At 48.8% G+C, this 27,081-nt stretch overlaps 1 protein-coding gene across 2 annotated transcripts in view; it reads left to right on the top strand.

Annotated features, from left to right (window-relative positions):
• ATP2B2 (ATPase plasma membrane Ca2+ transporting 2) overlaps positions 1–27,081 on the top strand; it is a 363,982-nt gene that overhangs the window by 166,173 nt on the left and 170,728 nt on the right. The window contains exon 3 of one of the 2 annotated variants that reach the window (XM_032841665.1): positions 4,791–4,885. The exons of the other annotated variant lie outside the window; for it this stretch is intronic. The gene's annotated coding sequence lies outside the window, so the exon portion shown is untranslated. The remainder of the gene's footprint in view (positions 1–4,790; positions 4,886–27,081) is intronic. 2 annotated transcript variants of the gene reach the window in all.

Below are 27,081 nucleotides of genomic sequence, written 5' to 3'. Positions count from 1 at the left end.
CAGGACTTTCATTCCCCACTGGGTGGTAATAAGACCTCACCTCCAGTGCTCATGGTGCCAGTGGAGACTATGTTGGGAACAGTAAGAAGTTGTTCCCATCTTCCAAGTCAGGGAGGTGTCAGTGGAGGTCTAATGGGGAGCTGGCATTCCCCAGTCCCCTTCCTCTATTAGTGCAATATGAGAGGAAGCCAGCTGAAACAGAAGATTTAAAAAAAGATCTGGAGGCTCAAAACATAATTTCCCAGATCCTCAAGTTTCAATTAAAATTCACTTTTATTAAGAACTAGAAAGATATTAAACTGAATGAAAAAAAGGAATCAATAGATGCCAACATTGAGATGCCAGAGATGTTAGAATTGTCTGACAAAGATTTTGAAGTAGCCATCATAAAAATACTTCAAGGAGCAGTTATGAACACACTTGAAAGAGATGAGAAAAAAGAAAGAAAAGAAAAGAAAATCCCAGCAAAGCAGTGGAAGACATAGAGAAGAACCAAATGGAAATTTTGGAACTGAAAAATATGATAACTGAAATTAAAAAGAAAAAAAAAACTCAGTGGATGTGCTTAACCGCAATCTAAAGGCAACAAAGGAAGGAATATTTGAACTGGAATATAAGACAAAAAATTTATCTAATCAGGTTATCTAATCTGAATAACAAAAAATAAACTTAAAAGCATAAACCTTCAGTGGGGTGCCTGGGTGGCTCCATGGGTTAAAGCCTCTGCCTTCAGCTCGGGTTATGATCCCAGGGTCCTGGAATCGAGCCCCGCATCAGGCTCTCTGCTTAGCAGGGAGCCTGCTTCCCTTCCTCTGCCTGCCTACCTCTCTGCCTACTTGTGATCTCTGTCTGTCAAATAAATAAATAAAAATCTTAAAAAAAAAAAAAAGAATAAACCTTCAGATACCTGTGGGACTGTAGCAAAAGATCTAATATTTATGTCATTGAACTCCTAGAAAAAGATGAGAAAGGGAGTGGGGGCTGGAAAAGTACCCAAAGAAACAGTGGCGGAAAACTCCCCAAATCTGGCAAAAAAAAAAAAAAAAAACCACCAACCAGCCAACAACAAAAACAACAAACAACAAACCCTTATAAACATAAGAAGACAAAACGTAACATAAGAAGGCAAAAAGATTCATGAGGCTGAGAAAACGCTAAAGAAAATAAACACTTTCAGTATAATTTATGAAGCCAGTATTACCCCAGTATGAAAACCACACATTAGCACAACAAATAAAAACTATGAGCCAGCATCCCTCATGAATACATATATGAAAATCCTTCACAAAACATTACCAAATAGAATTCAGCAATATATAAAAACAATTATGCCTCAGAACCCAATAGGGTTTACTCTAGGAATGCAAGGTTGGTTCAACATTCGAAAATCAATTAATATAATCCACCATGTTAATGGGCTAAAGAAGAAAAATCACATGATCATATCCATCAATGCAGGAAGCATTTGATGAAATTCAATACCCATTCATAATACAATGCTCAGAAAAATAGGAATAGAGAATTTCCTCAACTTGATGAAGAACATCTGTTTAAAAACTACAGCTGACACGATACTTAATGACCAAAAACCAAAGGCTTTCCACTAAAACTGGGAACAAATCAAGGCAATCAGCTCTGACCATTACATTCAAACAGTGCTAGGCAATCTCACCAGGGCATTAAAACAAGAAAAGGCACACAGATTGGAAAAGAAGAAATAAAACTGTCCCTATGTGCAGATAACTTCGTTGTCTAATAAAAAAAAAATCCCAGAATCTACAGAACAAACAAAACAAAACCCTCCCAGAACTAGTAACCAAGTTCAGTAAGGTCACAGGAAACAAAATAAACATGCAAAAAAAAAAATCATTGTATCTGTATAGTAGCAAAGAACATGTGGACACCAGAATGAAAAATACAGTGCCATTTACAATTACACAAAAAATATATAGGGTAAATTTAAGACATATGCATAAGATTTTTATGCCAAAAACTACAAAATACTGATGAGGAAGATCTAAATGAATGAAGTGGCCATAGTGTGTTCATGGAGCCAAAGACTCAAGTTAGTAAAGATGTCAGTTCTGTGCAGTTGCTACCAAAGTCCCAGCAAAATTTTTGTAAATGTGGAAAAGATTATTCTAAAAATTATGTGGAAAGGCAAAGAAGCTAGAAGAGCTGAAACAGTTTTGAAAAAGAAGAATAAAATGAGAATAATTCTACTTCATTTCAAGACTTATCTAGAAACCAAGGCTGTGTGGTATTGACAGCGATGATGCATAGATTAATGCAATGGAATAGAGGATCCAGAAATAGACGCATCCAACCGACCAATATTTGACAAAGGTACAAAGCAATTCAGTGGAAGAAAGGTAATAACCTTTTCAAAAAGTAATGTTGAAGTGGTGCACCTGGGTGGCGCAGTCAGTTAAATATCTAAATGAATAAATAAAATGTTTAAAAAAGTTAAAAAAAAATAAAATGAAAATTCTCATTTATAAAAATAATAACATTAATAATGTTGAAGCAAAGTGGGTATCTCTGGGCAAACACCACGACCAACAAAAAATCTACCCAAGTCTCACACCTTACACAAAAATTGGCTCAAATGGATCATAGACTTCAATATAGAATATAAACTACAAAATTTTTAAGAAAAAAATTAAAAGGAAAATCTTCAGCTCAGACTTGATCCGAAAAGCATGATCCATGAAAAAATAAAAAATAAAGAGATAAAGTGGACTTCACCAAAATTAAAAGCTTGTGTGCTACAAAACATTCTTTCAAGAGAACAAAAAGACAAGCTACAGGCTGGGAGAAAATATTTGCAAATTACTGAATCTGACAAAGTACCAGTATCTGACCAAAACAAACAAACAAAATCAAAACAAAAAAATACCTCTCAAAACTCAACTGTTAAAAAAAATTAACAATCTAATTGGAAAATGGGCAAAAGTCTCAAAGAGACATTTCTCCAAAGAGGATGTGCAGGTGACAAATAAGCACATGACAAGATGTTCAACATCATTAGCCAATAAAGAATGCACGTTAAAACCACAATGAGATATTACCCACCTGTCAGAATGGCAAAAATGCTGACCAGGAGGCAGAAATATTGAATCATTCATACGCTGCTCGTGGGAATATAAAATGGCACACAGCCCCTCTAGAAAACAGTTTGGATATTTCTTTTAAACACACACACACACACACACACACACATACAACTACATATGCAACTACCATGCAACCCAACAATTGTACTCTCGGGCATTTATCCCAAATAAATGAAAATTTACATTCACACAAACACCCTGAACAGAAATATTTATAGTAGTTTCAGTCATCATAGCCCAAAACTGGAAATAACCCAGATGTCCTTTACCAGATAAATGGATAAACAAACTGTGGTCCCTTCATATCATGGAGTGAACTATCGATACACACAGAACCTGATGAATCTCTAGAGAACTGGGCTGAGTGAAGAAAGCCAGTCCCCAAAGGTTACATGTTGTATGGTTCCATTTACAGAACACCGTTGAAAGATCAATATTATAGAGATGGAGAACAGAATCATGATTTCCAGGAGTCAGGGATGAAGTCAGGGAGGGAGGAGATATGACTATAAAGGAGTGGCCCAAGGAAGTTGTGCTGGTGAACAGATCTATATCTTGAGTGTGATGGTGCTTAGAGAAAACTGCAAAGTGATCATATTGCATAGACCTACATACACACACACACACACACACACACACACACACACAGGTACATGTAACACTGGTGAAATCTAAATTATCTCCATGGATTGTACTAATGTCACAGACCTGGTTTTGAGAGTACACTCTAGTGCGAGATGTGAACTCTCCCATGTCAGCTGGGAGAAGGTGCCCAGGACATCCCTGAACACTGGCATCACTGGGGGAAGGTGCATGAGACCCCCCCTATACATTCCTTTACAACTTGCTTTGAATGAATAATTATTTCAAAATAGAAGGGACCCCTGGGTGGCTCAGTCATTAAGTGTCTGACTTAGGCTCAGGTCATGATCCCAGGGACCCACATCCGGCTCCCTGCTCAGCGGGAAGCCTACTTCTCCCCCTGGTTCTGTTCCCTCTGTCGCGGTGTCTCTCTCTGCCAAATAAATAAAATCTTTTTTTAAAAAATAGGAAGTTTAAAAAAATTTTTTTAAAACATTAAAAAAATAGAAAGTTACAGGTAAAGAAATGGAACCTGACATTGAAGAGCCATTTAGCATCCATTCTCTTCTGCTGCTATTTAAGAAACACTTCTAGAAGCTAAGGCCTTTACACATATTATACTTCAGTTACTCCTCTCAAAAATCCTGAATAATAGGTATTATTATCTCTATCCTGCAGATGGAGAAGCAGACTCAGAAACAAAGCCACTTGCCCAAGGGTCTCTGTCAAGAGCACACACTTGTGCCCACTCTGCACCACTCCTACCCTTGAAGGTCACACCAGCGAGCTAATGGATTATCCCATCTGACACCCTGCCAGGGCTGGACTTGCTCCCCCTACCCACAGGAAGGTCTTGATGAGGAAGTCCAGGGGTGGGTACCTGGAGGGCAAGATCAGCTCCTGGGAGGTAGTTGGGGAACTGGGCCACTCCTGCTTTTCTTCGTTCTGCACCCACCCCTGATGTTGGCCCTGGCCCACACCCAGTGCAGGCACACAGGGGATACTCTGCAGCACTATTCCCTCCCTATTCTTTCCTGACTGGCTCCTTATCAGATCACCCACCCCTAACCAATGCCATCTCCCCTTTTCCAGAGCTGAACTTCATCACCCAGTCCCCAGAGCCAGCAAGACATGGGCCCCATTTTCCAAATCCTGACGCTTCTCATTTAACCTGAAGACTTGGAGGGGTGAGTTGGAAATGGGTTGGGCTGGGGCTGGGGGGTGGGATGGATATGGAAGAAAGCACTGTTTGGGGGCTGCTGATGGAGGGTCAGCTGAGCAGGAAAGCAGAGTTTGAGAGCAGCTCCCTTCCCTCTTGCAACCTCAGAGAAGGCACATGAATTATTTATGCACCATTGTTTTGATTTGGGAAAACTGCCCTACATTCCTTTTGCATTTAAATAGGGATTATGGCCTAAAATTCAGAGAAGGAAGGCAGCACCTCACCTGGTGAGCTGAGTCTCAGTTCCCTCATATGTAAAACAGGGATAATGGCAGCATCTTTGTCTTATGAAGGCCAAGCAAAGATGATCCATGTAAAGTCCTTAGCACGGTAGCTGGAACCTAGTAGGGGCTCAATAAATGCTTGTTGACTGAAGAGACGTACTGGGTGCCTAATGCATGTTAGCTAAATGGGGCAGCCCTCTCTCTGGGGTCACAGTGCCACCCTGCATTCCAGAGCCAGCCCATGTGGCAGTTCTGTAAGATTTCTCCAGCTCCTTCCTGGGAAGCATGTCTTCCTCTGTCCTCTTGAAGCTCTTCTTTGGGTCTCTGTTACTGTCTGGCTCAGTCCACTTTGCATTATATACCATGAACCTCAAAGTCCAGGGGTGCACCCCTAATCTCACCCCTCTTAGGGACCAGAGCTGGCACGGCTCATCTTTCAGCATCAGACCCAACTTACCTTCAGAAAGAACATCCTCTGAGCCAGAGCTCAGAGACCTCATCTCATCTGACCTTACCAGGGGGCCTCCTTACCCTTTCACAGATGGAAAGACAGTAACTGCCCAGACAGGAGCAGGGAGAACCAGGTGATGCCTCCAAGATTCTCAGTTCACTTCCTATTACCCCACCCTTCGTATGCCAAGGAAGATGAGTAACTCCGGACAGAAGTGGGGAGGGCCAGACAGGCCACACATCTCTGTCCCCACCTCCCAGATCACCCAGACTTCTGGCTTTGCTCAAGTTTTGCTTCTCGCCCCAGCACTTTGTGGCTAACCAGATTGTTTCCAAACATGTTACATAATTGCTCACATATTTATTTATGCCATCTCTTGAATATTAAACGATTGATAATATGGAACAGAAACATGGGCGTTTAAACCCAGCAGCTTTTGACAGGCGTGGGTGGGGAAGGAGGTTGAGGAGAGCCATCTCTGAGCCATTTACGGGAGGAGAAGGTGACATCTCCCCTCTTTTCCCGAGATGGGTTGAAAGGCTTCCCAGGCCCATGGTTGGCAACCACGATGTAGTGGAATTTTCACTATGCGGTTGGGCCTCTTTTATTACATAATGAAAAAGATGCATTATCATTTCCCTAAAGGATGCCTGAAGTCAGAGCCTGGCCACCTGTTTGCTTATTCATTTATTGAGCACCCTCTGTTTGCAGTCCCTGTTAGGCTTTTATTCACCCAGAAGCGTCCTCGTGAATGAAATGAATGAGACCCCCGTCCTCATGGTACTGCCACTCCAGTGGACAGCTAAACAAATCAATAGACGGCTTCCAAGCATCACAAGCACTGTGAACAGAACAAAACAGGTGGCAGGGTAGGACTGGTCACCAGTCCCCTGAGGAGGGACATTTGACTGGAGGTCTCTGTGGTAGAAGCGGCCAGCCATGCAGAGGTCCAGGTATGGGATGAATGTTCCTGGCTGCCGGGAGGGCCCCAGGGAGTAGCCCATGGGAGGGGGCAGTTGGGGAAGAGTGAGGAGGACAGTGGGTTGGGAGGGATGAGGTGGAGCCCAGCATCAGTGATGCAGGCAGGGAGTGCCTACCCACGGTCAATTAGGCCAGGCCTGTGGGGCCTCCTGTGAGGAGTTTAAATTGTAGTCTACATGTAGTGGCAAAGCTATTGGAGGGTTCTGGTGACCTGGTGGATGTTTGGAAACCATTGCTCTGCAGTTGGGAGAGGGCTTGGCGGTGTGGGCCCGGCCAGGAAGGGCTGGGTCTGAAGTGCTGGTAGATGGGGCTCCCCCAGCCCCAACCTGATCTCCCAGCCTCTGGAGGGAATCTGCCCAGGGTGATGGTGAGTTTCTCCCAGGGCGGCTGTGGAGGTCTGGCCTGACCCAATAGGAGTCACAGTAACTCTGATATCAGCCATGAAGGTACCTGGATTTACTCAGCACCTAGACTGAGCCAGGCACTGGACCAAGCCCCCTGGGCTCACCATCACCCTGGGACACATATAGTTTTACTGTCCCCATTTTACAGAAGAGTGAACCAAGGCCCAGAGTGGTTAAGTAAAATGCTCACAGCCATCCAGGAAGTGCATAACAAAGTGGGGATATGAACCTAGCCAGTCTTTTTCCACAAATGTGAACCTCAATCCATGTTGGCTAAATGAATTAATAACAATAATAGTAAACACTTATTATAGTGCTAGCAAAGTGCCAGGTCGTGTTTTAAGTGCTTGAAAACATTCATCCCTTAGTCTTCACAACAGTTCCAGGAAGTAGGCGTGACGACTAGACCCACTTTACAAAATGAGAAACTGAAGGACAGAGGGTTGTATTATTTACCCTAGCGGGGATTCGAACCTGGAAGGTCTGGCCGAATTTGCATGTTGGAGCAATGTGTTAGGCTGCTGTCAGAACGCCCATTTACAAAGCAGCTTGGGCCTCCTTCAGATGTGGACAGTAGTACCCACAGCTGGGCAGTGCTGCGAGTGGGAGACACACGGGAATGTGCTCTGTAGAAGGTAAAAACTTGCACAAATGAGCTTGAAAGTATTTGAGGATTCTTTTAAGATTATTTATTTATTTGAGAGAGAGAACACAAGCAGGGAGCAGAGGGAGAGACAGAGGGAGAAGCAGGCTCCCCACTGAGTAAGGAGCCTGATGTGGGGCCCAATCCCAGAACCCCAGAATTACGACCTGAGCCAAAGGGAGACGCTTAACAGACTGAGCCATCCAGGGCCACCAGGACTAGAGGATTCTTAAACAACTTATCCTTTTAAGGAGTTGAAATGTTTCCCTCCATCCTGTTTTCCCCAATGAGAGAATGGAGAAAAATGTAGGCCCTGCACTGGCCAGACAGCCCCAGAGCCTGAGATATAGGAGACAGAGCAAAGAGCTGGGGTCATGCACTCAGACCCCTGGTATCAGCTTGTTAACTCGGGTAAGCTCCCTGCACATGCTACAAGTCCGGGGAGGTAGCACAGTGCTGACAGCCCAGCTGCCCGGCCCACCTCTGCTAGCATCAGGTCCTAGCAGTGCGATCCGGGGCCAGTTATTTAGACGCTCTCCCACCTCAGCTTTATATTCTTTAAAAAGGGAGTGGGAAGCCCTCCATTTTGAGCCTATTGGAAAGAGTACATGGAAGAGAAAAGCAGATGTGCCAAGCAGAGCCCAGGATGTCAACGGCACTCATCGGGTTTCTGTTCTCCTAGTGTCTCCCGTGGGAATAGTTGCCTCAGAGGGTGAGGACCCCAGGCCCTTTCTGCTGGGACCATTTCAGATTCTCCACTGCACAAGCACTGGAAACAGACAGTTCACCATCCGTATCAGTGTACTGTGGCTGCTGTAACAAAGCATCAGCTGCATGGCTGGAAGACACAGATACTTGTCACCAAGTGTCAGCTGGGTTGTTTCCTAACAAGCCCCAAGAGGGAGGATCTGATCCCAGCTCTGGTGCTTCCTTCAGGGGCAATCTTCAGCATTCCTTGGCTTGTGCATACATTACCCTGACCCCCCACCTTTGGTGTTATCATCCATGCTTGTGTGTGCCTCCAGATATCCCCTTTTCATAACGACACCAGTCCCATTGGTCAGAGCCCACCCTGACAACCTCGTCTTAACTAGCGTGCCTCTGTAAAGATCCTGTCTACAAATAAGGTCATGTCCACAGTTCCTGAGGGTTAGAACTCCAAAGTACCTTTCAGAGGAAAAGCCTAATTCAACCCCTAACGCTATCATAATTGTTTGAAGTGGATTCTGGAAGGGCCATCAGTGCATTCGTGACATTTCTTAAATAGCCTGAAAGAATATTTTACATCATTTTCCAAAAGGGCAACATCCTTCTCAAAATCACTCCTTAGCTTCCAGGAGCTTCCCATTAACTCTTGGCCTTAACAAACTCCAGCATGGGTCTCTGGGGCCATCATCTTCCATGAAGAGCAAGCAACCTTGAATCCAAGCTCTTCGTTAGCCCCGACTGTGCACCAAACTCGGCAAACACAGGAAGCTAGAGGCCTAGCCTTTGAGGCAGTCACAGGCGAGGGCCCCAAGGACAGGCTGGCAGGCAGCTTGGCTGTTATTACTGGAGAGGTGGGTGCTGGGGCCACAGGGCCCTTCCCAGCAGTGAGCCTCGGCATGAAGGAAAAGCCTTCTTTCCTACACTGCTTCTTGTCTTTGTCTCCTAAGGGGAAAATGCCCTTTCTGAGTGCTCTGAGAGCACAGGAGAAACCTCACTGGCTCTTTGTGCAGTCAAATAACTCTTCAGTCACTCACCTTTCATTCTGGGATGAGACCTATTCCAGAATCTGTCTCCATAGCAAGTCCCAAGTGCAGAGGAACCCAAACCTGCTCCACCCCCAGCTGGCATCCCCAGCTTGGCCAGGATCCCTGGAGAGGTCAGGAGTCAGTGATAGATGCGCCCTTCTTGACAGATCCTTATATTTAAAATAAACTTTCCCACCCCAAATGTTGAATGTTCTCATGTTGCTTGAGCCGAAAGCAAACAACCTGCATTTCCAATGCCTCAGTGACCATGGAGGACAGTGCACGGCATTGCACTGATTAGAGCACCCAGACTAGGCACAAGCTTACTGAGGTGCTGGGTTTGAATCCCAGGGCTGCCAGTCTGAGCTCTATGATCTGAGGTGAATCTTGTCGCTCTTCCAGTCTCCATTTCCTCAGATGCAATGTAGGGAGAGTTCCTACCACACAAGTGAGGGGTGCCTGTAGAGGACTTCGCATGGTGCTAGGTAACCAACCTGAATTGTCTGGCTTCTCTCTTTGGACCTCAGCCTCCTCCCCTGCAGATAAGGGTATGGGACTGGGTGGGTTCTGGCCAGTTCTGTGTGACCATGGGGAGCAGTCTCCAGGGAGTCTAACATCTGGCTAGGCAGAGGGAGCATCTCCTGCCCATAGGCCTGCCCGCCAGGAGCTTGCTGTGTGACCTGGGGTGGCGGCCCTCTGCCTTGCATTGGCCTCGTGGCTCCAAAGCATCTTCATGGGGACAACCCTCGGCCCCTCGCATAGACCATGTCTCCTAGTTGGCCCCAACCAATGCTTGTCAAACTGACTGCACTGCTGAGTCAACTCACCCAAACTCCAGAGGGCAGAATGTTTTACCCCTTCCAGAAGCTGGAGGCAGCAGAGGGAGGTCAGTGTCCCCAGGACACTATTTCCAAAGAGGAGTTGAGTAGAAAGTGTGCCTGAGTGAAAACCCCAGTGCACTCGTGATGGGCTGTGGGCCCCCCGGGGTCAGGAAGTGGGCCGCACTCCAATCTGTCTCCCTCTACACTTGCTGTCACAGGGGAAGATCTGAGCCCAGGCCTTGATATGATGCCGGGGCTGTTCACAGTGTCCCTGGGGGTATTCTGCTTATTGAACCGTACCCAGAGGAGGATGAAACAAAAAATTATGTAGCAAGTAGAGTGGGCTCATGGGAGGGTGCTGGGAGCAGGAACTTTGAGTTCAAACTGGGGCCTGGTTTTCCCTTCTCCGGTCCTCGGTTGGCTCATCTGGAAATAGAACAGAAACCACATTGCAGGGTGGTTTTGCCGCTGGAGGTCTCTGGTAGGCCGTGTGCCTGCCCCACCAGCTGGTCGTGAGGTAGGATGTACCCCCTCTTTCTGGGCCCTGAGCAGCATGCAGCCCCTTGGATGCCAAGAGTAGAAGCCTCTGGGCCCCAACTCTACATGCCCTGCCTTCTGGGTCTTTCCCTTCACTCGGTCTGACTTCAGTAGATGCTGGCAGCTGTGGGGGCAGAAGCCCTGTGTTCAGACATGGAGGGATCAGATGGGGCCCTTCACTGATGGGTCGGCATCAGTGTGCCTATCTATAGGCTGGGCACAACATCCCTTGCCTTGGGGGCTTCCATGAGAGTTACTGAGATAACCTATACACGCGGGCCTGGTAAGTCATTGCTCAAAACTATTTCTGAGTCCACTGGGGTCAAAGGCTCCTGGGCTCCCAGGTGTCACGGAGCTCCCTCAGGCCTGGCTCTCAGCCTTGGCCTGCCTGGATCGGTGGGAGAAGTAAGGTATCTGCCTTCCCCGTGCTAGGCCAAGTGTAAATAAAATGTGTAGGATCTTATTGTTAGAAAGAACCACAGAATTCCTGAACACCCTCACCCAATGATAGAAGCTTTCCCCCAACCCCTTGACCGGTAACTTTTTAATATTTTTCTGGTTACTAATTCCAAGGGCGGGAACCTCACTATCTGTCATGTGGCAGAGACCAGAGACAGCACACAGTTCATGCACTTCATGCCCAGGCATTTTATGCATTAAAACCCCACACTCCTCGCTCAGGGCATTGTTACTCTTACTTTAGAAACAGTTTTAACAATGAGAATGACCTGATTCCTTAAGCCAGAGATGGGAGACCCTGCTCAGGGTTCACCTCCCCCGTAACCATCCCCAACATTAACTCCACCTCCATGAAAATGAATCACTCCATCTTCCCTGTTCCTGATGCTCTTCTGATATGCCTCTGTCGTCAAACGCATCATGGGTGTTTCATTTTGTTTTTGGGTTTTGTTTTGTTTTTTTAACCTCTCTCTGTCTAGACCCTAAACTCCCCACAGAGGGAGTGGGGCAGTGGAAAGAGCTTGCTTGGGACTTAGAATCAAAGAGGTCTGACCTTCAGGCCTTATTTCCTTCTAGCCTCATGACCCAGAGGAGGTGACCTGGCCTCTCTGAGCCCATGGATCAAGGCCAGTGTCTTCCTGATCCTCTCCTTCCCTGTGCATAGAGCTGAAATCCTGCTTCTCTCTGTATCCCTAGTCCCTGACACACAGTAGGTGCTCAGAACTGGTTGAATAAAGGAGGTGCAAGGAAGCCACGGGCAGGGTACATTATGAGAGTGCAGGGGAGGGAGCTTGCTCCTGGAGGGGAACACACCACAGTCATAGAGAGCTTACAATACTGAAGCCAAGAGCAGAGATAACCAGTCAGAAAATAAGACCCATGGGTCTTATTTTGCAAACTGATAGTGGTGCAGGGCTACTTAGGGAAGGGGCAGCAGAGGGAAACACACTGACAAGAGCCTCGTGTCACCACCCAGGGGTCGCCCCCTAAACACTGCCATCCCCATGGACCCCACACGAGCTTTGTTCAACAGAAAAGTATTCATCTGGTGCCTGCATGACTGAAACCGTATTTTAAAAATATCAAAGTCTGGGAAGGGAAGGAAGATGCTGGGTTGACTAAGTAACATGTTTGCAGCATAGATGTTCTACTATTGTCGAATAGGAACTGTTGTGATTAGCACACTATCAATTCACTTAAAAGTGAAAAAAACATAGTCAGGGGTGAGTTCCTCACACCTGAAATGTTTAAAAATAAAACAGACATCAGCACACAAAGGGAGAAGTTTGCAAAAGCCAGGAAACCACTCTGTGGACAGGCTCTCCCTCCAGTCAGGTGGGAGAGAGGACCCGGTGCTCTACATCATGGGGAATAACACGTTTCCTTCCTGCGCTCTGGAAACAGAGAAAAGGGGATGGGGTATATGGGAACAAGCAAGGCTGAAGAGGCTTCCTGGAGGAGGTGAGAGCCAGGTTGTTGGGCCTAGGCCCTCCCCACCTTAACCTGGCTGGCCTGTCCCCAGCATTCACATTCACATGACCCCACTTTGTTGGAAGCCTCCATTCTTGGGTTTGGCCAGATGCACCCATGGTGGCTGCCCTCTCCTCATGGTCCCAGGGCCACTCGATACCAGCCAGCCGTACAGGGAGTCCTTGGAACAAAAGGACTTCCAGGTAACCAGGACTGGAGCCAGAGTGCCGCTGATAGGATCAGAAGCCTCAAGTGAACAGGGACCCAGAAGGAAGGCAGGGGCTCAGAGAAACACCCCACCACCCATACTGCCTCAGGCGGAGGCTACTGTTTTGCCAAGCACGGTGGAGGCCAGCCATGCTTCCCTGCCCCTCCCTACCCCACCTGCCCTCTCACTGACCACAAGGCCAGAAAGGGAGGCAAGCCTGCTGGCAGCGGGACTGGGTGCAGTGGCCACCTCACAGGGTGTAGACACTCCAGTGGCTGTCAGCACTGAAGACAAGAGGTCAGAGTAGGGATTTGTGTCCGTGGCCTGGGACTCATCAGGGACAGCAGGGGATTCACCACCATCTCCAGCCCAGGTAGGGGAGGGTAGCTGGGCCCCTTAAGGGTCTGGGTCTCAGGTAAGAGGGGGGGACCTGCAAACCTTGGAGTCCGGGGCTGGGAGGGAGGCAGGAGGGTGAGGCCTGGTCTGGACAAACCCTGCGGACACTGACAAGCAACCCCCTGGCGGGGACGGTCTCTGGCCTCCCCCAGCTCTGCAGGCACCCTTCCTCCGGAGGGTTGCTAGAACGTGCGAGAGCCTGAGCTCTGGAGTCAGATGGCCCAGGTTCAAACCCGGACACCTGTGTGACCTTGCACACTCACCTCTGCCTCTCTGTGCCTCAGTTTCCCACCCTGTAATACAGAGGTGGTGCCAACAGCCCTTATTCCCTAAGGCCTTTGTTAAGACTCGATGAGACAGTGGGGACCTTAATATAGGTCCATGCTCTGGAGCTCAGAGCATCACCCCTGCTCCCGGTCACTCCCTGACCCTGACACCATCTTTCAGAGCCGCAGTCAGTGCCTGCTGCCCCTTTCACAGGTGCAGCCGGATGGAGATGACCTGGATCCAGGGTTTGGATCCTGGGTCTGCAGACTTTATAGCTAGGAAGGTTTAGACAAGTTCTTGGCCCTCTGACCCCTATTTTTTTTCATGTAGGACATGGGAACAATTATGGGACCTACTCCTCAGGATATTCATCAGCATGAAATTACACTGCACACAAAAAGGGCTTATCCTCTACCCCATACTTCTATTGAGACTCATTTTCACCGCCATTACCACCACCATCATCACTGTTGTTGTTGTTGTTGAAAAGGAAGGCTCAGAGAGGGAAGAAGACTTGTGGCCACATAGCAAGGCAGAGGGCAAGACAAGACAACCCCCCATCCCTGCTTTCTGCTCACCTCACCATCTCACTGGCCTTCTTTGTCACCTCTGAGCACATCTTGCCAAGAGCTTGGTTTCTCCTTGCAAGAGGTCACCCTAAAGTGTCTAAGAACTGGCCTCCCCTGACCTCACCTTTCCCAGGCACGGATTTATGGGCCCCCACAGGGAAAGCCAGCATCCCCCAAGAGGTTAGGTCAGCAGAGAGCCAGGGCAGGGGGTTACCTTCTCCCCATGATTTCCACAGCACCCCTCTAAAAGCTCTTCCCCCACTGTCCACAGGAGACTTAGCCAGGGGGATGCCTGACAGGGACAGGGTGCAGCTTTGGATAACACACATCTGAAAACTGCAGAACTTCTTATAGCCCAAGGGGCTCCATTAGAAAGGGAAGAATTAGGACTCCAACTTCCAGCAAAGTTGCTTGGGACCTGGGGGACAGGTCTGGGACGTCATCCTCAGACATCTCTTGGTTCCATTAGCAGATGGACCACCTCTGCAGGCTTGTCTCTGTCTCTTTCACCTTCTGCCCATCAGAGTTTGGGCATTCCCTGGCAGGGAGGGACAGAGACACAAGAGGAGGCAGGGGAGGCAGAGGAAGGAAAGGGTGGGGTTTGCTTTAAAGGAAAAGATGAGTTATATACCTGTTTTAATAATATAAACAGTACTTGAGCAATAATAATAGTAATTGTTCCTATTTCTTGAATACTTACTATGCACCAGGCACGGCACTAAGAACTTTAAATACATCACCTCAGTTAATCTTCACTACAGCCTGATCAGGTAGAAAATATCATCGTACCCATTTTACAGATGACTACACCAGAAGAGGCTTATTTATATACCTTGTGGTGACTACAGATGCCAGGTAGATGATACAAGGGAATCATAAATTCTGCTTGGAGTGTAATAGGGAGCTCTGGGGACTGTGGCGAGTTGCAGAAAGTCACTTGGTATTGTTTTGTTTTGTTTCATTTTGACGCGTGATATACATACATTAAAGTGGTAAAGTATGCTAGCCTTAAATGTACCTCTTGATGATCTTTGCATATATTTATACATGTGCTACCAGCACCCAAATCAACATACAGAATATTTCTTGTATGCTGAAACATTCCTTCTGAGGTGCTCTAATTTAATTATATTTTTTATTTCTTTAATTCTGCAAAACTTTCAAAGTCAAGGGGAGCCCAAGGACACACAATGACTAAATATAATGTGATATCCTGTATGGGATCCTGGAACAAAAAAAGACTTTAGGTAGAAACGAAGGAAATGTGAATCAAGCATGAACTTTAGTTAATAGTAACATATCAATATTAATTCATTAATTATGAAAAATGTACCATACTAGTATAAGCTGTTAATACTAGGGGGACTAGGTGTGGGGGAGATGAGAGTTATTCTTAGCAATGTTTATTTGTAAATAGAACAGTGTTCTAAAACACAAGGTTTATTAAGAGAGAAAAAGCGCTCTGCAATTCCTCCAGCAAAATATGTCGCTAGGCCTTTAAGGATCTGGCCTCTGAGCTGCCAGTTTGTGATGTCCAGAGCTATAATGCCCTCATTGTACAGATGGGGAAATTGAGACCCAGAAAGTGGAAGCCCCCTCCAGCAGATCAGTGGCAGAGCCAGAACCAAAAGGCCACTCAAGGCTCCAGCTGCAGAATGGGGCATGGGGTGTGAGTGTGCATGTGGGGTTGCCAGTGTCTCCCCGGATCTCTGAGTCCTTTACTGAGGACGTGCCCTCCACGAAGCTGCCAGGGGCCAACCAGCTTCCCTTGACTGCTTTCTCCTGAGCTCTCCAGGGCTGTCAGTTGGAAACCAGTTCTCCCACTGGCCTCAGCCCCAGAGGGAGTGGTCATGGGCAGTTCCTGTTCTGCGAGCAGGATGTCACCTTCCCATCCCAGCCAGCCCTGATACACATTTTGGGTGTCCCCCATGCCCAGCATAGGATCTGAGTTGAGTGCTGGATGGATGTGTGAGTGAAGAATTGAAGGAGGGATAAAATAAATGGCAAGGGTGGGTAGTTAGGGGTGTGTGGAGGGAGATAAAGGGGGCCAGGAGCACAGATTCTGCAGCTAGATGGACTGGGTTGAACCCTGACTCTGCAGCTTCCAGACACATGACCTTGGACAAGTCACTTAACCTCTCTATGCCTCAATTTCTTCAATTTAAAATAGGGATAATAGCAGTATCTGTGAGGAAGGGAAGTAATAAATATAGGAAAGGGGGGAAGAGAAATAGGGAAGGGGCGATGATTTCATTTTCATATCAGGACATGGAAACTCAGACAAAGCCATACGACTGGCCACTGACCCAGAAAAGGTCAGTGGGTCAGTAGCATCCTACAGTGGTTAGAAGACAGGTCTGGGAACCAGGCTGCTGGGGTTCAAATCCCAAGGCTATCTTTTACTGGCCACGTGGCCTCAGACAAGTGAGTTAACATCTTTGTGGCTCAGTGTCCTCACTTGTAAAATGGATGTGGTAACAATCGTATTTACTTCATGAGATTTCATGAGGGCTAAGTAATTGATTGGTATGTGTATAGTGCTTAGGACTATTCCTGGCATGTTTTAAACAGCCCCTGGCATATAAGGAGTGTTTATTAAATGGAGGAAAAGTCTTATGCCAGAAGCCCTCTCTCTTCCCTGACGGGGCACCAACTTCTAGGAGAGATCGAGGTCCAGGCACTGTAAACTCACCCACTGAATCCAGGTGAGAACCTGCCTTAATGAAGTCACATGGGGAGAGGGTAGAACTGGTGACCAGCTGCCCATCTCTATGGCCTCACCCACCTCCAGCCAACCCCAAGATAGGCAGCACTTCTAGTATTTTAAGAGTAGCCAGAAATCCGGATTCTTATCCACAATTTCTCAATTTTTAAACATTGGCACTTAGTTCAATTTTATTTTAAGCTCTTAGCAAAACAAACAAATTTATTTTAAGCTGGCTGCTTTCCCAAGTGACTGGTTTGCAGGCTCTACCCCAGTCCAGTCCTGCCAGTTTGCTTTCTTTAACTTTTCTCCTGCATATTAGAGGAAAGGAAACTGAGGCCCAGAGAGAAATATTTGAATCCGTTGTGTCTGACCACTTAGTGGAGTCAACAGGCAGTCTGCTAGTTCCCCTCTCCTGGCTGCAAGCCACAGGTTTCCCCAGGTAATCAGACTTTGGACCAGGTAAGGGATGAGAACTCGAAAGGGAATTTTCCCTTCAGCCCAAGGTTCTTGCAGGAGCATATTTGAAATATGACGTTTGTTAACTAAGTATCGTTTGCACAGTGCATCCCGGCTACAGCTGAGTGTGAAGCAGGAACTACCCCTGCTTCCAAAGCCATAACAGAGATTTGCAGTGTATGATGCTCCAACTTCACTCCCAGCCCTGGCTCAGCGGGTAGGGGGCCAGGATTCCAGGACGTTCATTCCTAAATCTCACCATTTGCCACTCCGTCGTTACTAAAGGAGCAGCCAGTGGTAAGCTCTGTTGTAAAGGAGGTCACTAAGCAGGAGCTAGAGGGGTTTAGAAAAAAGGGGAGGCGTGTTCTGGAGAGAAGTTTTAGAGGAATATTGTTGGGGAAGAGAGTTAATTTATAGGCTTGTCATGCTCCGAACTTGAGTTGTTTTCTCTTTCTTGTTGAAAAAGCGCCCTTTGGTTCTCACTGATTTAACCAGACTGTGCCGCCATTGCCAGATGAGGCAATTTTACAGATGAGTAAAATGGGGTAAATATTGTACTTGCTTCCCGCCACTGGCGATGAGGGGGAAATGAGACGACCTGTGCAGAGGATTAAACAATACAAAACAGCCTTGGTTCTCATTGTCAGCAGCAGCCAGCCTGCCTGCATGCACAAGTGACAGCTGGAGAACCTTCCACTCTTGGGCTTTCTTTACCCTGTCTATGTGATGGTGACCTTCACTTTGTCTGGAGAGTCAGGGCATCTGCTAGCTGTGGAGCACTTCTTGTGGGTCAGGTTCTGTGCTAGACCCTTCTGTCTCTTTTCTTTTCTTTAACCCTCAGAGCAACCCTGGGAAACCAATGCCATTATCATCTTTTCAGATGAAGTACCTGAAGCTCTGGGAGGAATGTGACTTATCCAAAGTCACCCCCAGGTGGGGACACAACCTTGAGCAAGTCCCATTACCCTCCTGAGCTTTCAGCTTCCTCATTTGTAAAAGGAGGTTCAGGACACCCATCCCAGGGCTGCTGTGGGGATCTAGGAGGTAATGACTTGGAAAGTGCACCATCAGCTGCAAATCCCAGCCAAATGGACAGCATCAGTGTGAGTTTTGCAGAGACCTGTTCCCCTTTGGGGCTCAGTGCATTTTAGCAGCAAAAGTTATAGGGAAAAGTTATTTCAAGTGTCTGTTTCTTGGGTGGTTTCCAAAATGTGTCTCCTCCCTCTGCTAACAAGTGTAAAGCTGGCTTCAGCAGAGGCTCTGCTCAGAGCAAGTCACTTTCAGTGGAGTGATCTGGGAGGTAGAAAGGAAATGGGCAGGATGGTCACAGGGGAGACAGGAACACAGAGAGGGCCTCAGGCTGTGGAGTCAGAGAGATATGAGATCAAATCCTGGCTCTTCCACCTACTAGTTCTGTGACCCTAAGCCAGCTAGTTGACCTCTCTGATCCTCACACAGAAAATTGTTATGATGAAGGGGGTGAGCAAGGCAGCTGAGAAGCAAAGCATGGGCATCCACAAACATCCAGTGAGACCAGTTCCAAGTCCAAGACTGGAGCTGCAGACATTGCTGGGGTTGGGGAATAGGATAGAAACCAGTCCAGAGTCTGGAGAGAAGGGGCCCAGGGGAGAAGGGCCAGCTGCTAAGGTAGGGAAGACTGGTCAAGTTGGGCTTAGCAGTACACGTACACTGGGAAGGAAGACTGGTCAAGTAGGGCTTAGCAGTACACGTACACCGGAAAGGAAGTCTGGTCAAGTAGGGCTTAGCTATGCACGTACACTGGACCACAAGCAGCTGGAGGACAGGCATTCCATCCTCTTCATCTCAGTTGCCTGGTTCACAGCAGGTGCACAGCATACATGTAAAACCCTGAACTTTATATCCACTTTCCTTTCTGCCCCATGCTCACCCATTTAATCCTCTGTAACCCTTGATCTCCAGCCCTACCACCCCACCTCTGAACAGTATGGGAAAACACAGGCTGTGGTATCTGACAGACTCAGATTCAAGTCCAAACTCTGCCCTTTCTAGCTGGGTAGCATTGAGCAGATTACCTCCCCTCCACAACCCTCTTTTCTTTTCTGTAAATGGGCTGATCCTGCCTCCCTAGCAGAGTTATTGTAGGAGTAAGAGAGGATACATGTGAAAACACCTAGCATGGGCCCTGACACGTAGGAGGCATTCTGAAGGTGGCATCAGGAAGTGAGGCTGCTCCTTACCAGAGTAGCCCGTGGCCACCTCCAACTTCTGCACATACCCACAGACCGAATTCCTGAAGGCACTCAGTGTGTCTTTATATCTTAGGGGACACAAGCACCTGGGTTGGGGACATGGATGCACTGCTACCTCTTTTCCCACAGTCTCTTTACACAGTTTCCATGCTGGTCCTATATTGACTGGCCATGGTGGGGCTAACGATGTCCACAGAACACCTCAAAAATGAGCATCAGTAGGCAGATCACTGATCAGGATTAAAGCACCTGTCCATATTCACTAAGCCATCCTCTGGCTGTGAGTATGGTAGTGTCTGTGAAAGTTCTCAGGTGGTAAGTATATGAATGAAGGGCTTCCTGGTCCCAGATCCCATGTCTTATTCTTGAGGGTAGCCTGTGAGCTCTGTGCCATTGCTGGACTGATGATTGATGGGTCCTTCTCTGGTACCTTGAGCTCAGGCTGAAGTCCTGAAAGATGGGACTGGCTCTGCTTCCCTACAAGGACCTCTGGGGACAGGTACAGCACTTGGAAGGAAACCCACGATGCTGCGGCCAGTAGGGCTGGGGGCCCATAGAGGGGTAACCTGCCCATTTGGGATGTGTGTGCTCTTGAAGTTTAGCTGACAAGGGTTTCAGGACAGAGCTTGCCTATGTCTGGCTATCATACCCTTACCCTACATGTAGTGCAGGCCCCGTTCAAAATCTGGGAGCCAGGTTTGCCCTGCTGTTAACTGGGAAAATGCTGCTTTAATGCCTGGCGCCATTGGAGGAGCTCCATAGCCATCCACGAGGGACTTGAAGAGCTTATCTGCAGCAATTTAGCCTCCATGCCCCCCTCTGAACCCATGGTGACAGATCATCTACAGAAGTCACATAGTTTGGTCCAATACAAGTCAAAATGTCAAGGCACAATCTCTAAGCTCACTCTTGCCCCCACCCCCTGAACCCAGCCTCCTTCTCTTGCTATGCATTTATTTAGGATATCTCTCTACCCACCTGCCCTGGGCAGCAGAGGGTTGGCCCATCCTCCATTACCTGCCAAGACTGGGAGTCTGAGCTTAGAACTAGCCCCCACCCTACCCCCACCCCTTACCACCTGCTCCTGTGCTGACTCCCACACCCAGCCTCTCCCTCCGGGCCCCCGAGCTAATTACAGGCTTCCCTAAATCATTGGAAGGAAAAGCTAATTAAATCAGAGTCGGCCATCCGTTTTCTGGCTAAGGACAGGCAGCCCGACACCTTTCTTCCAGTCCAGGATCCGGAAACCATGGCTTGCAGCTTCATTTGAGTTGAGAACAGGTTTTTAATCTCTTAGGGCTGATTTCAGGAAGAGCAGCAAGATGGGACGTTTCCTCACTGCTCCTTTGCACCATGTCAGAGTGACCATATGGGATCAGATTGAGGGCCTGGAAAACTGAGGTGTACCCAGATCTGCACAGCTGGGCAAGAATGTGTGAGGAGCCAAAGTAGGTGATAGTTTGACCTTGGAAATCCCGCAGCGCGCCGATGCCCCACACCCACTGTTTCAGATGGTGTGGAGTGAAGGGCCTTGCCTTCAATCCCAGGCCTGCTGCTTGCTGGACCAGTGTCCCCCGCTGGCATTCTCCCCCTCTCTGAGCCTGAGTAATAACAGCGCCTACCTCACAGAGTTGCTGAGAATTAAATGAGATGACATATCAGTCAGCCAGTGTGAAGCAGGTGCTTTCCATGTTTGTGGAATGAATGAGTGACTACAAAGTGCCACACCCAGAGTGAACACCCAAGCAATGTTAGTTCTCTCATCCACCTTGGAATCCCCATGTGTTTGTTACTATAAATACTTATGGGACTCATTGACATAAAACCTGTAGGTAAATAAATTTATTTCATGTTTTCCCCCTTTGAGATGTAGGAGACAAAGGACTCACAGGTGGGAGGGTATGGGGTGTGGAAACTGAGGGCTCCCTTCCCACAGCCCGCCCTCCCATTTGCCCCTAGATGCCAGCCTGCTTTTCCTTTTTTCTGGGCCTCAAACCCCTCGATATAAAGAGCGGTGCCTTGACAGAAGTTCCAGCTCTGATTCTCAGCCCCTTCCTTCTCTGTTCCCTCATGAGCCATGTCCTCACCAACTTCCTCAAAGGCCAGCATGTGGTTGTCCCAGCCACTTTTTTACAGAGAAGGGGTGACAAGCTCAACTAAGTAAGGAGATCCCCAAAGCAGGCAACCAATGGGGGAGAGTCCTCTGTAGGGATGAGGACCAACTCTGTGAGACAAGTCTGCAGCCTGCTTTGAATTCCAGCTAGCTGTGTGGCCTCCAAAAAAAATCACCCAGCTTTTCTGTGCTTCAGTTTCCTCCTTTGCAAAATGGGCATGAGAATAATCGTATATTCCTCTAGGGTTGTTATAAGAGTTAAATTAATTCCTAGGGGCCAGGAGCTTGGGAGATGGCCTGGTCTGTAGTTAGCACTCCACAAGCATTAATCGTTCCTGGTATTTCTGAACCAGACTCTCAGAGACCCCTCATCACAGCCAGCCCAGCCCGCTGGCCTGATGCCTTCCCTCTTATGGATGGAATCTGGAGAGGAGAAGCCACTGGGCCACTGTCACTCAGAATGAACCTCCTGCTCCACTCCTCTCTCAAAGAGGAGAGTCTGCCAGTGCCTGTCAGGACAAGGAGGGCTCAGGGCAGGGCGGGGGAAGCTACGAAGGCCCAGAGAGGCTCTAGCGGAGTTGGGAGGTGGCTATAAATATGAGAGGCGAGGGGCTTTCTAACTAGGCCAGGAATGTGTGTTAGTCATTGAGGTCAGAGCAGGCCGCAGAAGCTCTTGGCTGGGAAAAGAGTATATCCAGGAGTGAGCTCTCCCGGGCTCAGGGGAAGCCAGAGAGCTGAGGTGCAGAAGGAGGGTGACGAGCAGAGCTCAGCTCGGGCCATGCTGCCTCCCCAGAACCTTGGTCAGAGGGGCCCAGGAAGGTCCCTCCTGCCTCCTCTAATCTCTGAGAAGTCCTACCTCAACCCCAATCAATCAGCCACCTATAACCACCCGCAGGCTGAGGCCATGCTGTGGCTCCCAAAGGGCACTCAGGCCACCATTCTGCAGAGTGAACAAGGGCATCCTTTCTATTTTAATAGCTGTGCACTTATTTTAATGTGTTGGGAGAAAAATACAACTGGCAAAGCAAATCCATGATCTCATGGCTATAAATGCTTAAGATAATACCAGGTAGGTGTATACATTTTTTAAAGAGGGAGTTGATTTTTTTTTTTTTTAATGTATACTCGTGGAACTGAACCACCATTACTTAGGATTGGGGGATTCTAGACTACAGGCAAAATGCTAATTTCCTTGCCATGGAGCTCCAGCTATCTTCTGTGCCTCCAGTCCCACATCCCAGCCCTGCCTTTCCCCAACATCCCTGCCCTTGCTCCTGACCTCTGCTCCACTCTCACGGTGCTCACTGCCTGGAATGCTTTTCCCCTCCAGCTTTCCACTGTGAGCACCAGGTGAAATGAACTACTCACAGGTGCCTCCATAGGCCCATCCAGAGGCCTCCTCCTCCTTCTCCAGGCTGCCCCAGGCCCTTGTCCCTCTGCCACCACTCCCCACACTTTGTGAGAGTCTCCATAGCTCTGGCTGGTTGCCTTCCTTCCTGCTATTATCAGCGCTGTACTGGGGGCTGAGCACATGCCTAGGAGACAGACCCAGTCACTTTCTGGAGCCATCCTTGCCTGGCGTTGGCTGGCACACATTCAGCCTCGCCCTCAGGGCTCTGCCCCCTCCCTCATCTGTCAGATGGGGATGCTAAGTTTCCTCTCCCCAGGTGGGTGTGTGGGGTCAGTAAGTTTACTTCACCTAAAGCTGTCTAAAGGCATGTGTCTCACATGTCATCAGGACTCCACAAATCCTGGTTCTGCTCTTTTGAATTATCAAGGCTATTATCATTATCAGGGACCAATGGATATTCAGTAAGTGGGGCAGAGTGGAGGGGAGGGAATGAGACTAGAGCACCTTTGCATTTAGGATCAGGAGAAAGTTCTCAGTGCCTATTTACTCCACCCCTCTCATTCTGAATGGGAAAACTGAGGCCCACACTGCACCCCTAGAACCGGGGCCTGGGCCTCCTGTCCTTCAATCTACCATTGTCCCACCACCTCCGTCCTCCCTAGGCTGGGGGAAGAGGACTCCAGGACTCACCTGCCCAGAGAGACAGGCAGACCTACCTGAGCTTCTCTACCAACCCCCTCGCCCCAGTCTTTGGAATGGGCCAGAGAGACCTGGGGAGGAAATCCAGAGGCTGTGGCCAGCAGGAGAGCTCTCACTTCCCCAAGTCAGTGAATCAAAAGCTTCATTCTTTGTAGATTCCTCCGATAGGTAGGAGCAGACATGACCTTTGTCATTTGTTATTTTTAGCTGAGCAGGCAAGGAATAATAAAAACCTGTATGGGAGCTGACTATAAATAACATAGCTGTGGCATTAAACACACACACACACACACACACACACACGCACGCACACACGCGTGCGCGCATGCCCCTAAAACCTGTCGATCTAAAGCAGCATTGCCCTTTCAAATGGAATAAGAGCATTAGCATGGCACTCTAGCGTCAGTGAGCCCATCTCACAAAAGCTTTTGCTTGCGATCACCACGCAGTTCCCTGAGGGGAGATGCTTTTATTGTCCCCATTCTTCAGATGAGGAAATGAGGAATGAGATTGGCCAGTGAGGCCACGGGCTCTGAGCCTGACAGATGCCAGGAACCTGACATCTATCACTGTCCCTATTGTAGAGTGTCTGAGAGGTGATGCAGCTTTGCCGAGTGCCACCGAGGGAGGGAGAGAGAGGGAGAGAAGCAGGACCAGAACCGCCTCAGGTCACCTGTCTCCAAATGCAGTAGTCTGCCAGCTGCTAGTGGCCTTGCAGGGCTGGAGGAAGGAGAGGTGGGCATGGACAGGTGAGAGGAGTGGCCACGGGCGTTGTGGACCCCTCAGGACGGGAGTTGGAGTGAGAAGGTGATGGCTGGGGTGCTAGAGGTGGAGAGGAGGCAGTCTGGGAAGGGCTCAGCACTGAGAGCGGCAAGGGGGACAGGGCAAGAGAAGGGAATTGGCCAATCGTGTTCCAGGGCGGGGCCACACCAGGCTCACCCGGTCTGACATTGAAATCACTTTGGGCAGGGCGGCCATGCTGGCCAGCCCACGGCCAGAGAATAGGAAAAAAGTCCCAAGAGCAGGTTACCAGGGCTGGGATAGACAAGGACAGTCAGAGGAGCAGGCTCAAAGACACCAGAGCAGAAATGCATCCCCAGGACTTAAAGGAAACAGACTCCAGACAGCAGTGTTGAGCCCCTGCCCCTGGCGCAGTTGTGTGCTGGTGTGCATTTCATGATCAGCTCTCAGGCAGATAGGTGCCCGGCTTTGTAGTGTCCGCCAGGTTCTGTGGTGAAAGGTTCCCACCCCTGGCAGATCACCGCTACCAGCATGCCATCCCTTGTGTGCACCGTTAGTTCTCAGGACACCACCACACCAAGCCACCCAGGGGGCGATGCCTGTGTCCTGCTTGCTTCAAAGGAAGAGAGGAGGGGCTTGCAGGCCATTTTAAGCTATTATTAATTGTGCATGTAACACACAAGAGGCAGAATCTCAATTAATTCTCAGTACCATCCTCTGAGGTAGACATTATCGCTAGCTTCCTGATAAAGAAACGGAGGCTCCAAGAGTTAAAGTGACTTGCTCAAGGTAGCGTACCTTGTGGCAGCACCGGAATCTGAAGCCAGGTGTGTGTGAGTTCGGAGTCCCCACCCCAGCCATATACCATCCAGCCTCCAGCCGGGGTAGTTCTGGGACCGGAGCCGGGGCTGGATCTTCAGGCAGGGGTTCATGGGTGGGTTCCTCTGTGGGGCTAGAGCTGAAACGCCTGACCAAGTCCCAGAGGAAATGGTCACCACCCTTGAGAGAAGCCCTAAGAGGTTTGAGACAACCCCCACATGGGGAGGGCATGGAGCAGGAGTACCACCTTCCCCTCCCACCAGGGCAGAGGCACTGCATGGCACCCCACAGGGCTCTCCCAACCTTCCCCCGCTCCTTCCCTTGTTCATGACCGAGTCTCCTCCTCCAAAGCCCAGTTCCAGGAACCAGTGCCCTCACTGCCAGACACATAGTAGGTGCTCAATTAATGAGGAGGAAATGAACCAATCACACCTTCCTATTCTCTCCCATTTTGTTGGAAATCAAAGACCAGATCAATTATATTATTATTATTCCCAGTTCACAGATAGAGAAACTGAGGTAGATTCCAATTGGCGAAATGACTAGCTCAAGGCCACGCAATAGTAAATGGCAGAGCCAGGGTTCAATCCCCTACCTCTGTAACCCCCTCAGCACCCTACTCTTCTCTACTGTGCTGTGTGCCCCCAGAAAGAAATTAGCACCTTGTATCTGAGAAGCTCCTTATGCTTTGTCAAGACACTTGCATTTCCTTCTTATGCTTCACTATTGCATGTTGGCCTCAGAATGCCAGTGCAGGGAGGCTGGGGGACAGCAAGGAGGACTTGAGAGAGCAGGGGACATTGTAGTGAGAGAGTTGGCCCAGCCTGAAGGGCAGCCCTGTCCACAGAAGCCCTGGAAATCCCCACTGATGCAGGACCTCCTTGGAGGGTGGCATGGCGCCTGTGTCGGGACTCTTTGGAGCCATATCTTACAGACAGGTTCAGAGCAAGGTGGCCCCACAATGTGATGGGAGCAAGGGATTCTGATGGGGTGAAGGGGCTGCCATGGAGCCACCCCGGGCCTCCCAGCCCCAGCGGACCATGATTCCATATAAACCAGCTTCATGGGCAGATCCCAAAGGGAATTTCCTCTGGGGAGAAAGTGGATCACCCCCACAGGGATGCCCTTGAAGGCCACTGAGGCGGCATCAGTCCTGCCTGTATTCCAAGGGCAGAAAGCTCATCTGCTCATCCTCCCTCCTCAGGCCCAGCTCCAGCTTCACATCCCACTTCTACCCTGCTCCCTTTGGCCACTTGTTGGACACCCTGGTGGGGCCCAGACATTCCCCATACTTACAGCAGGGTAGGGAAGAAAGTGTGTGTCTGAATCCCAACACCCCTGCCAAAGGGACAGTTTTGTTCCAGGTATGTGGCCTCTCTGGGCCTCCATTTCACCGTCTATAAAATGGGGATGGTAAGAACTCCTTAAAGGGTAGGAATTAACTGAGCCACAACATGAAAAGTTCTTAGAACAATCAGTACCCGGCATGTGGTAATTGTCCAGGCCACGCCACCCCTCGGTACTACTATTGGTAACGCAGACCAATCCCATCTCTTCTGCCTAGCAGCTCTCAAGGGGAGCTACCCCTGTGGCAGTCTAGGGTCTGGAAGGGAGCACTGGATTTAGAGTCCTGAACCCACAGCTATCTCTTAATCACCCCTGACCCTCAGAGGCAGGGGTCCTTCACCTTTCCTGGCCTACGTGTCCCCTTCTATCCGGTGGCCCCCCTCGGTTCCCAGCTCATTTGAGACTCTGTAAATGTCCACTGGATGTTTTTCTGTTTGCAGCCATGGTCCAGTGCCAGCAGGCCCCTTTCCTCTTTGCCAATATGTCTCCGGCTCAGGGTCTGCCCCAGTCATGGTTTGCTGAATGAACGTGTTA

This window comes from Lontra canadensis, unplaced genomic scaffold (genome assembly GCF_010015895.1).
Source record: "Lontra canadensis isolate GAN:19392208 unplaced genomic scaffold, GSC_riverotter_1.0 scaffold124, whole genome shotgun sequence".
NCBI lineage: Eukaryota > Metazoa > Chordata > Mammalia > Carnivora > Mustelidae > Lontra > Lontra canadensis.
Note: the sequence above shows the minus strand (reverse complement) of the source record. Positions and strands in the feature narration are given on the sequence as shown.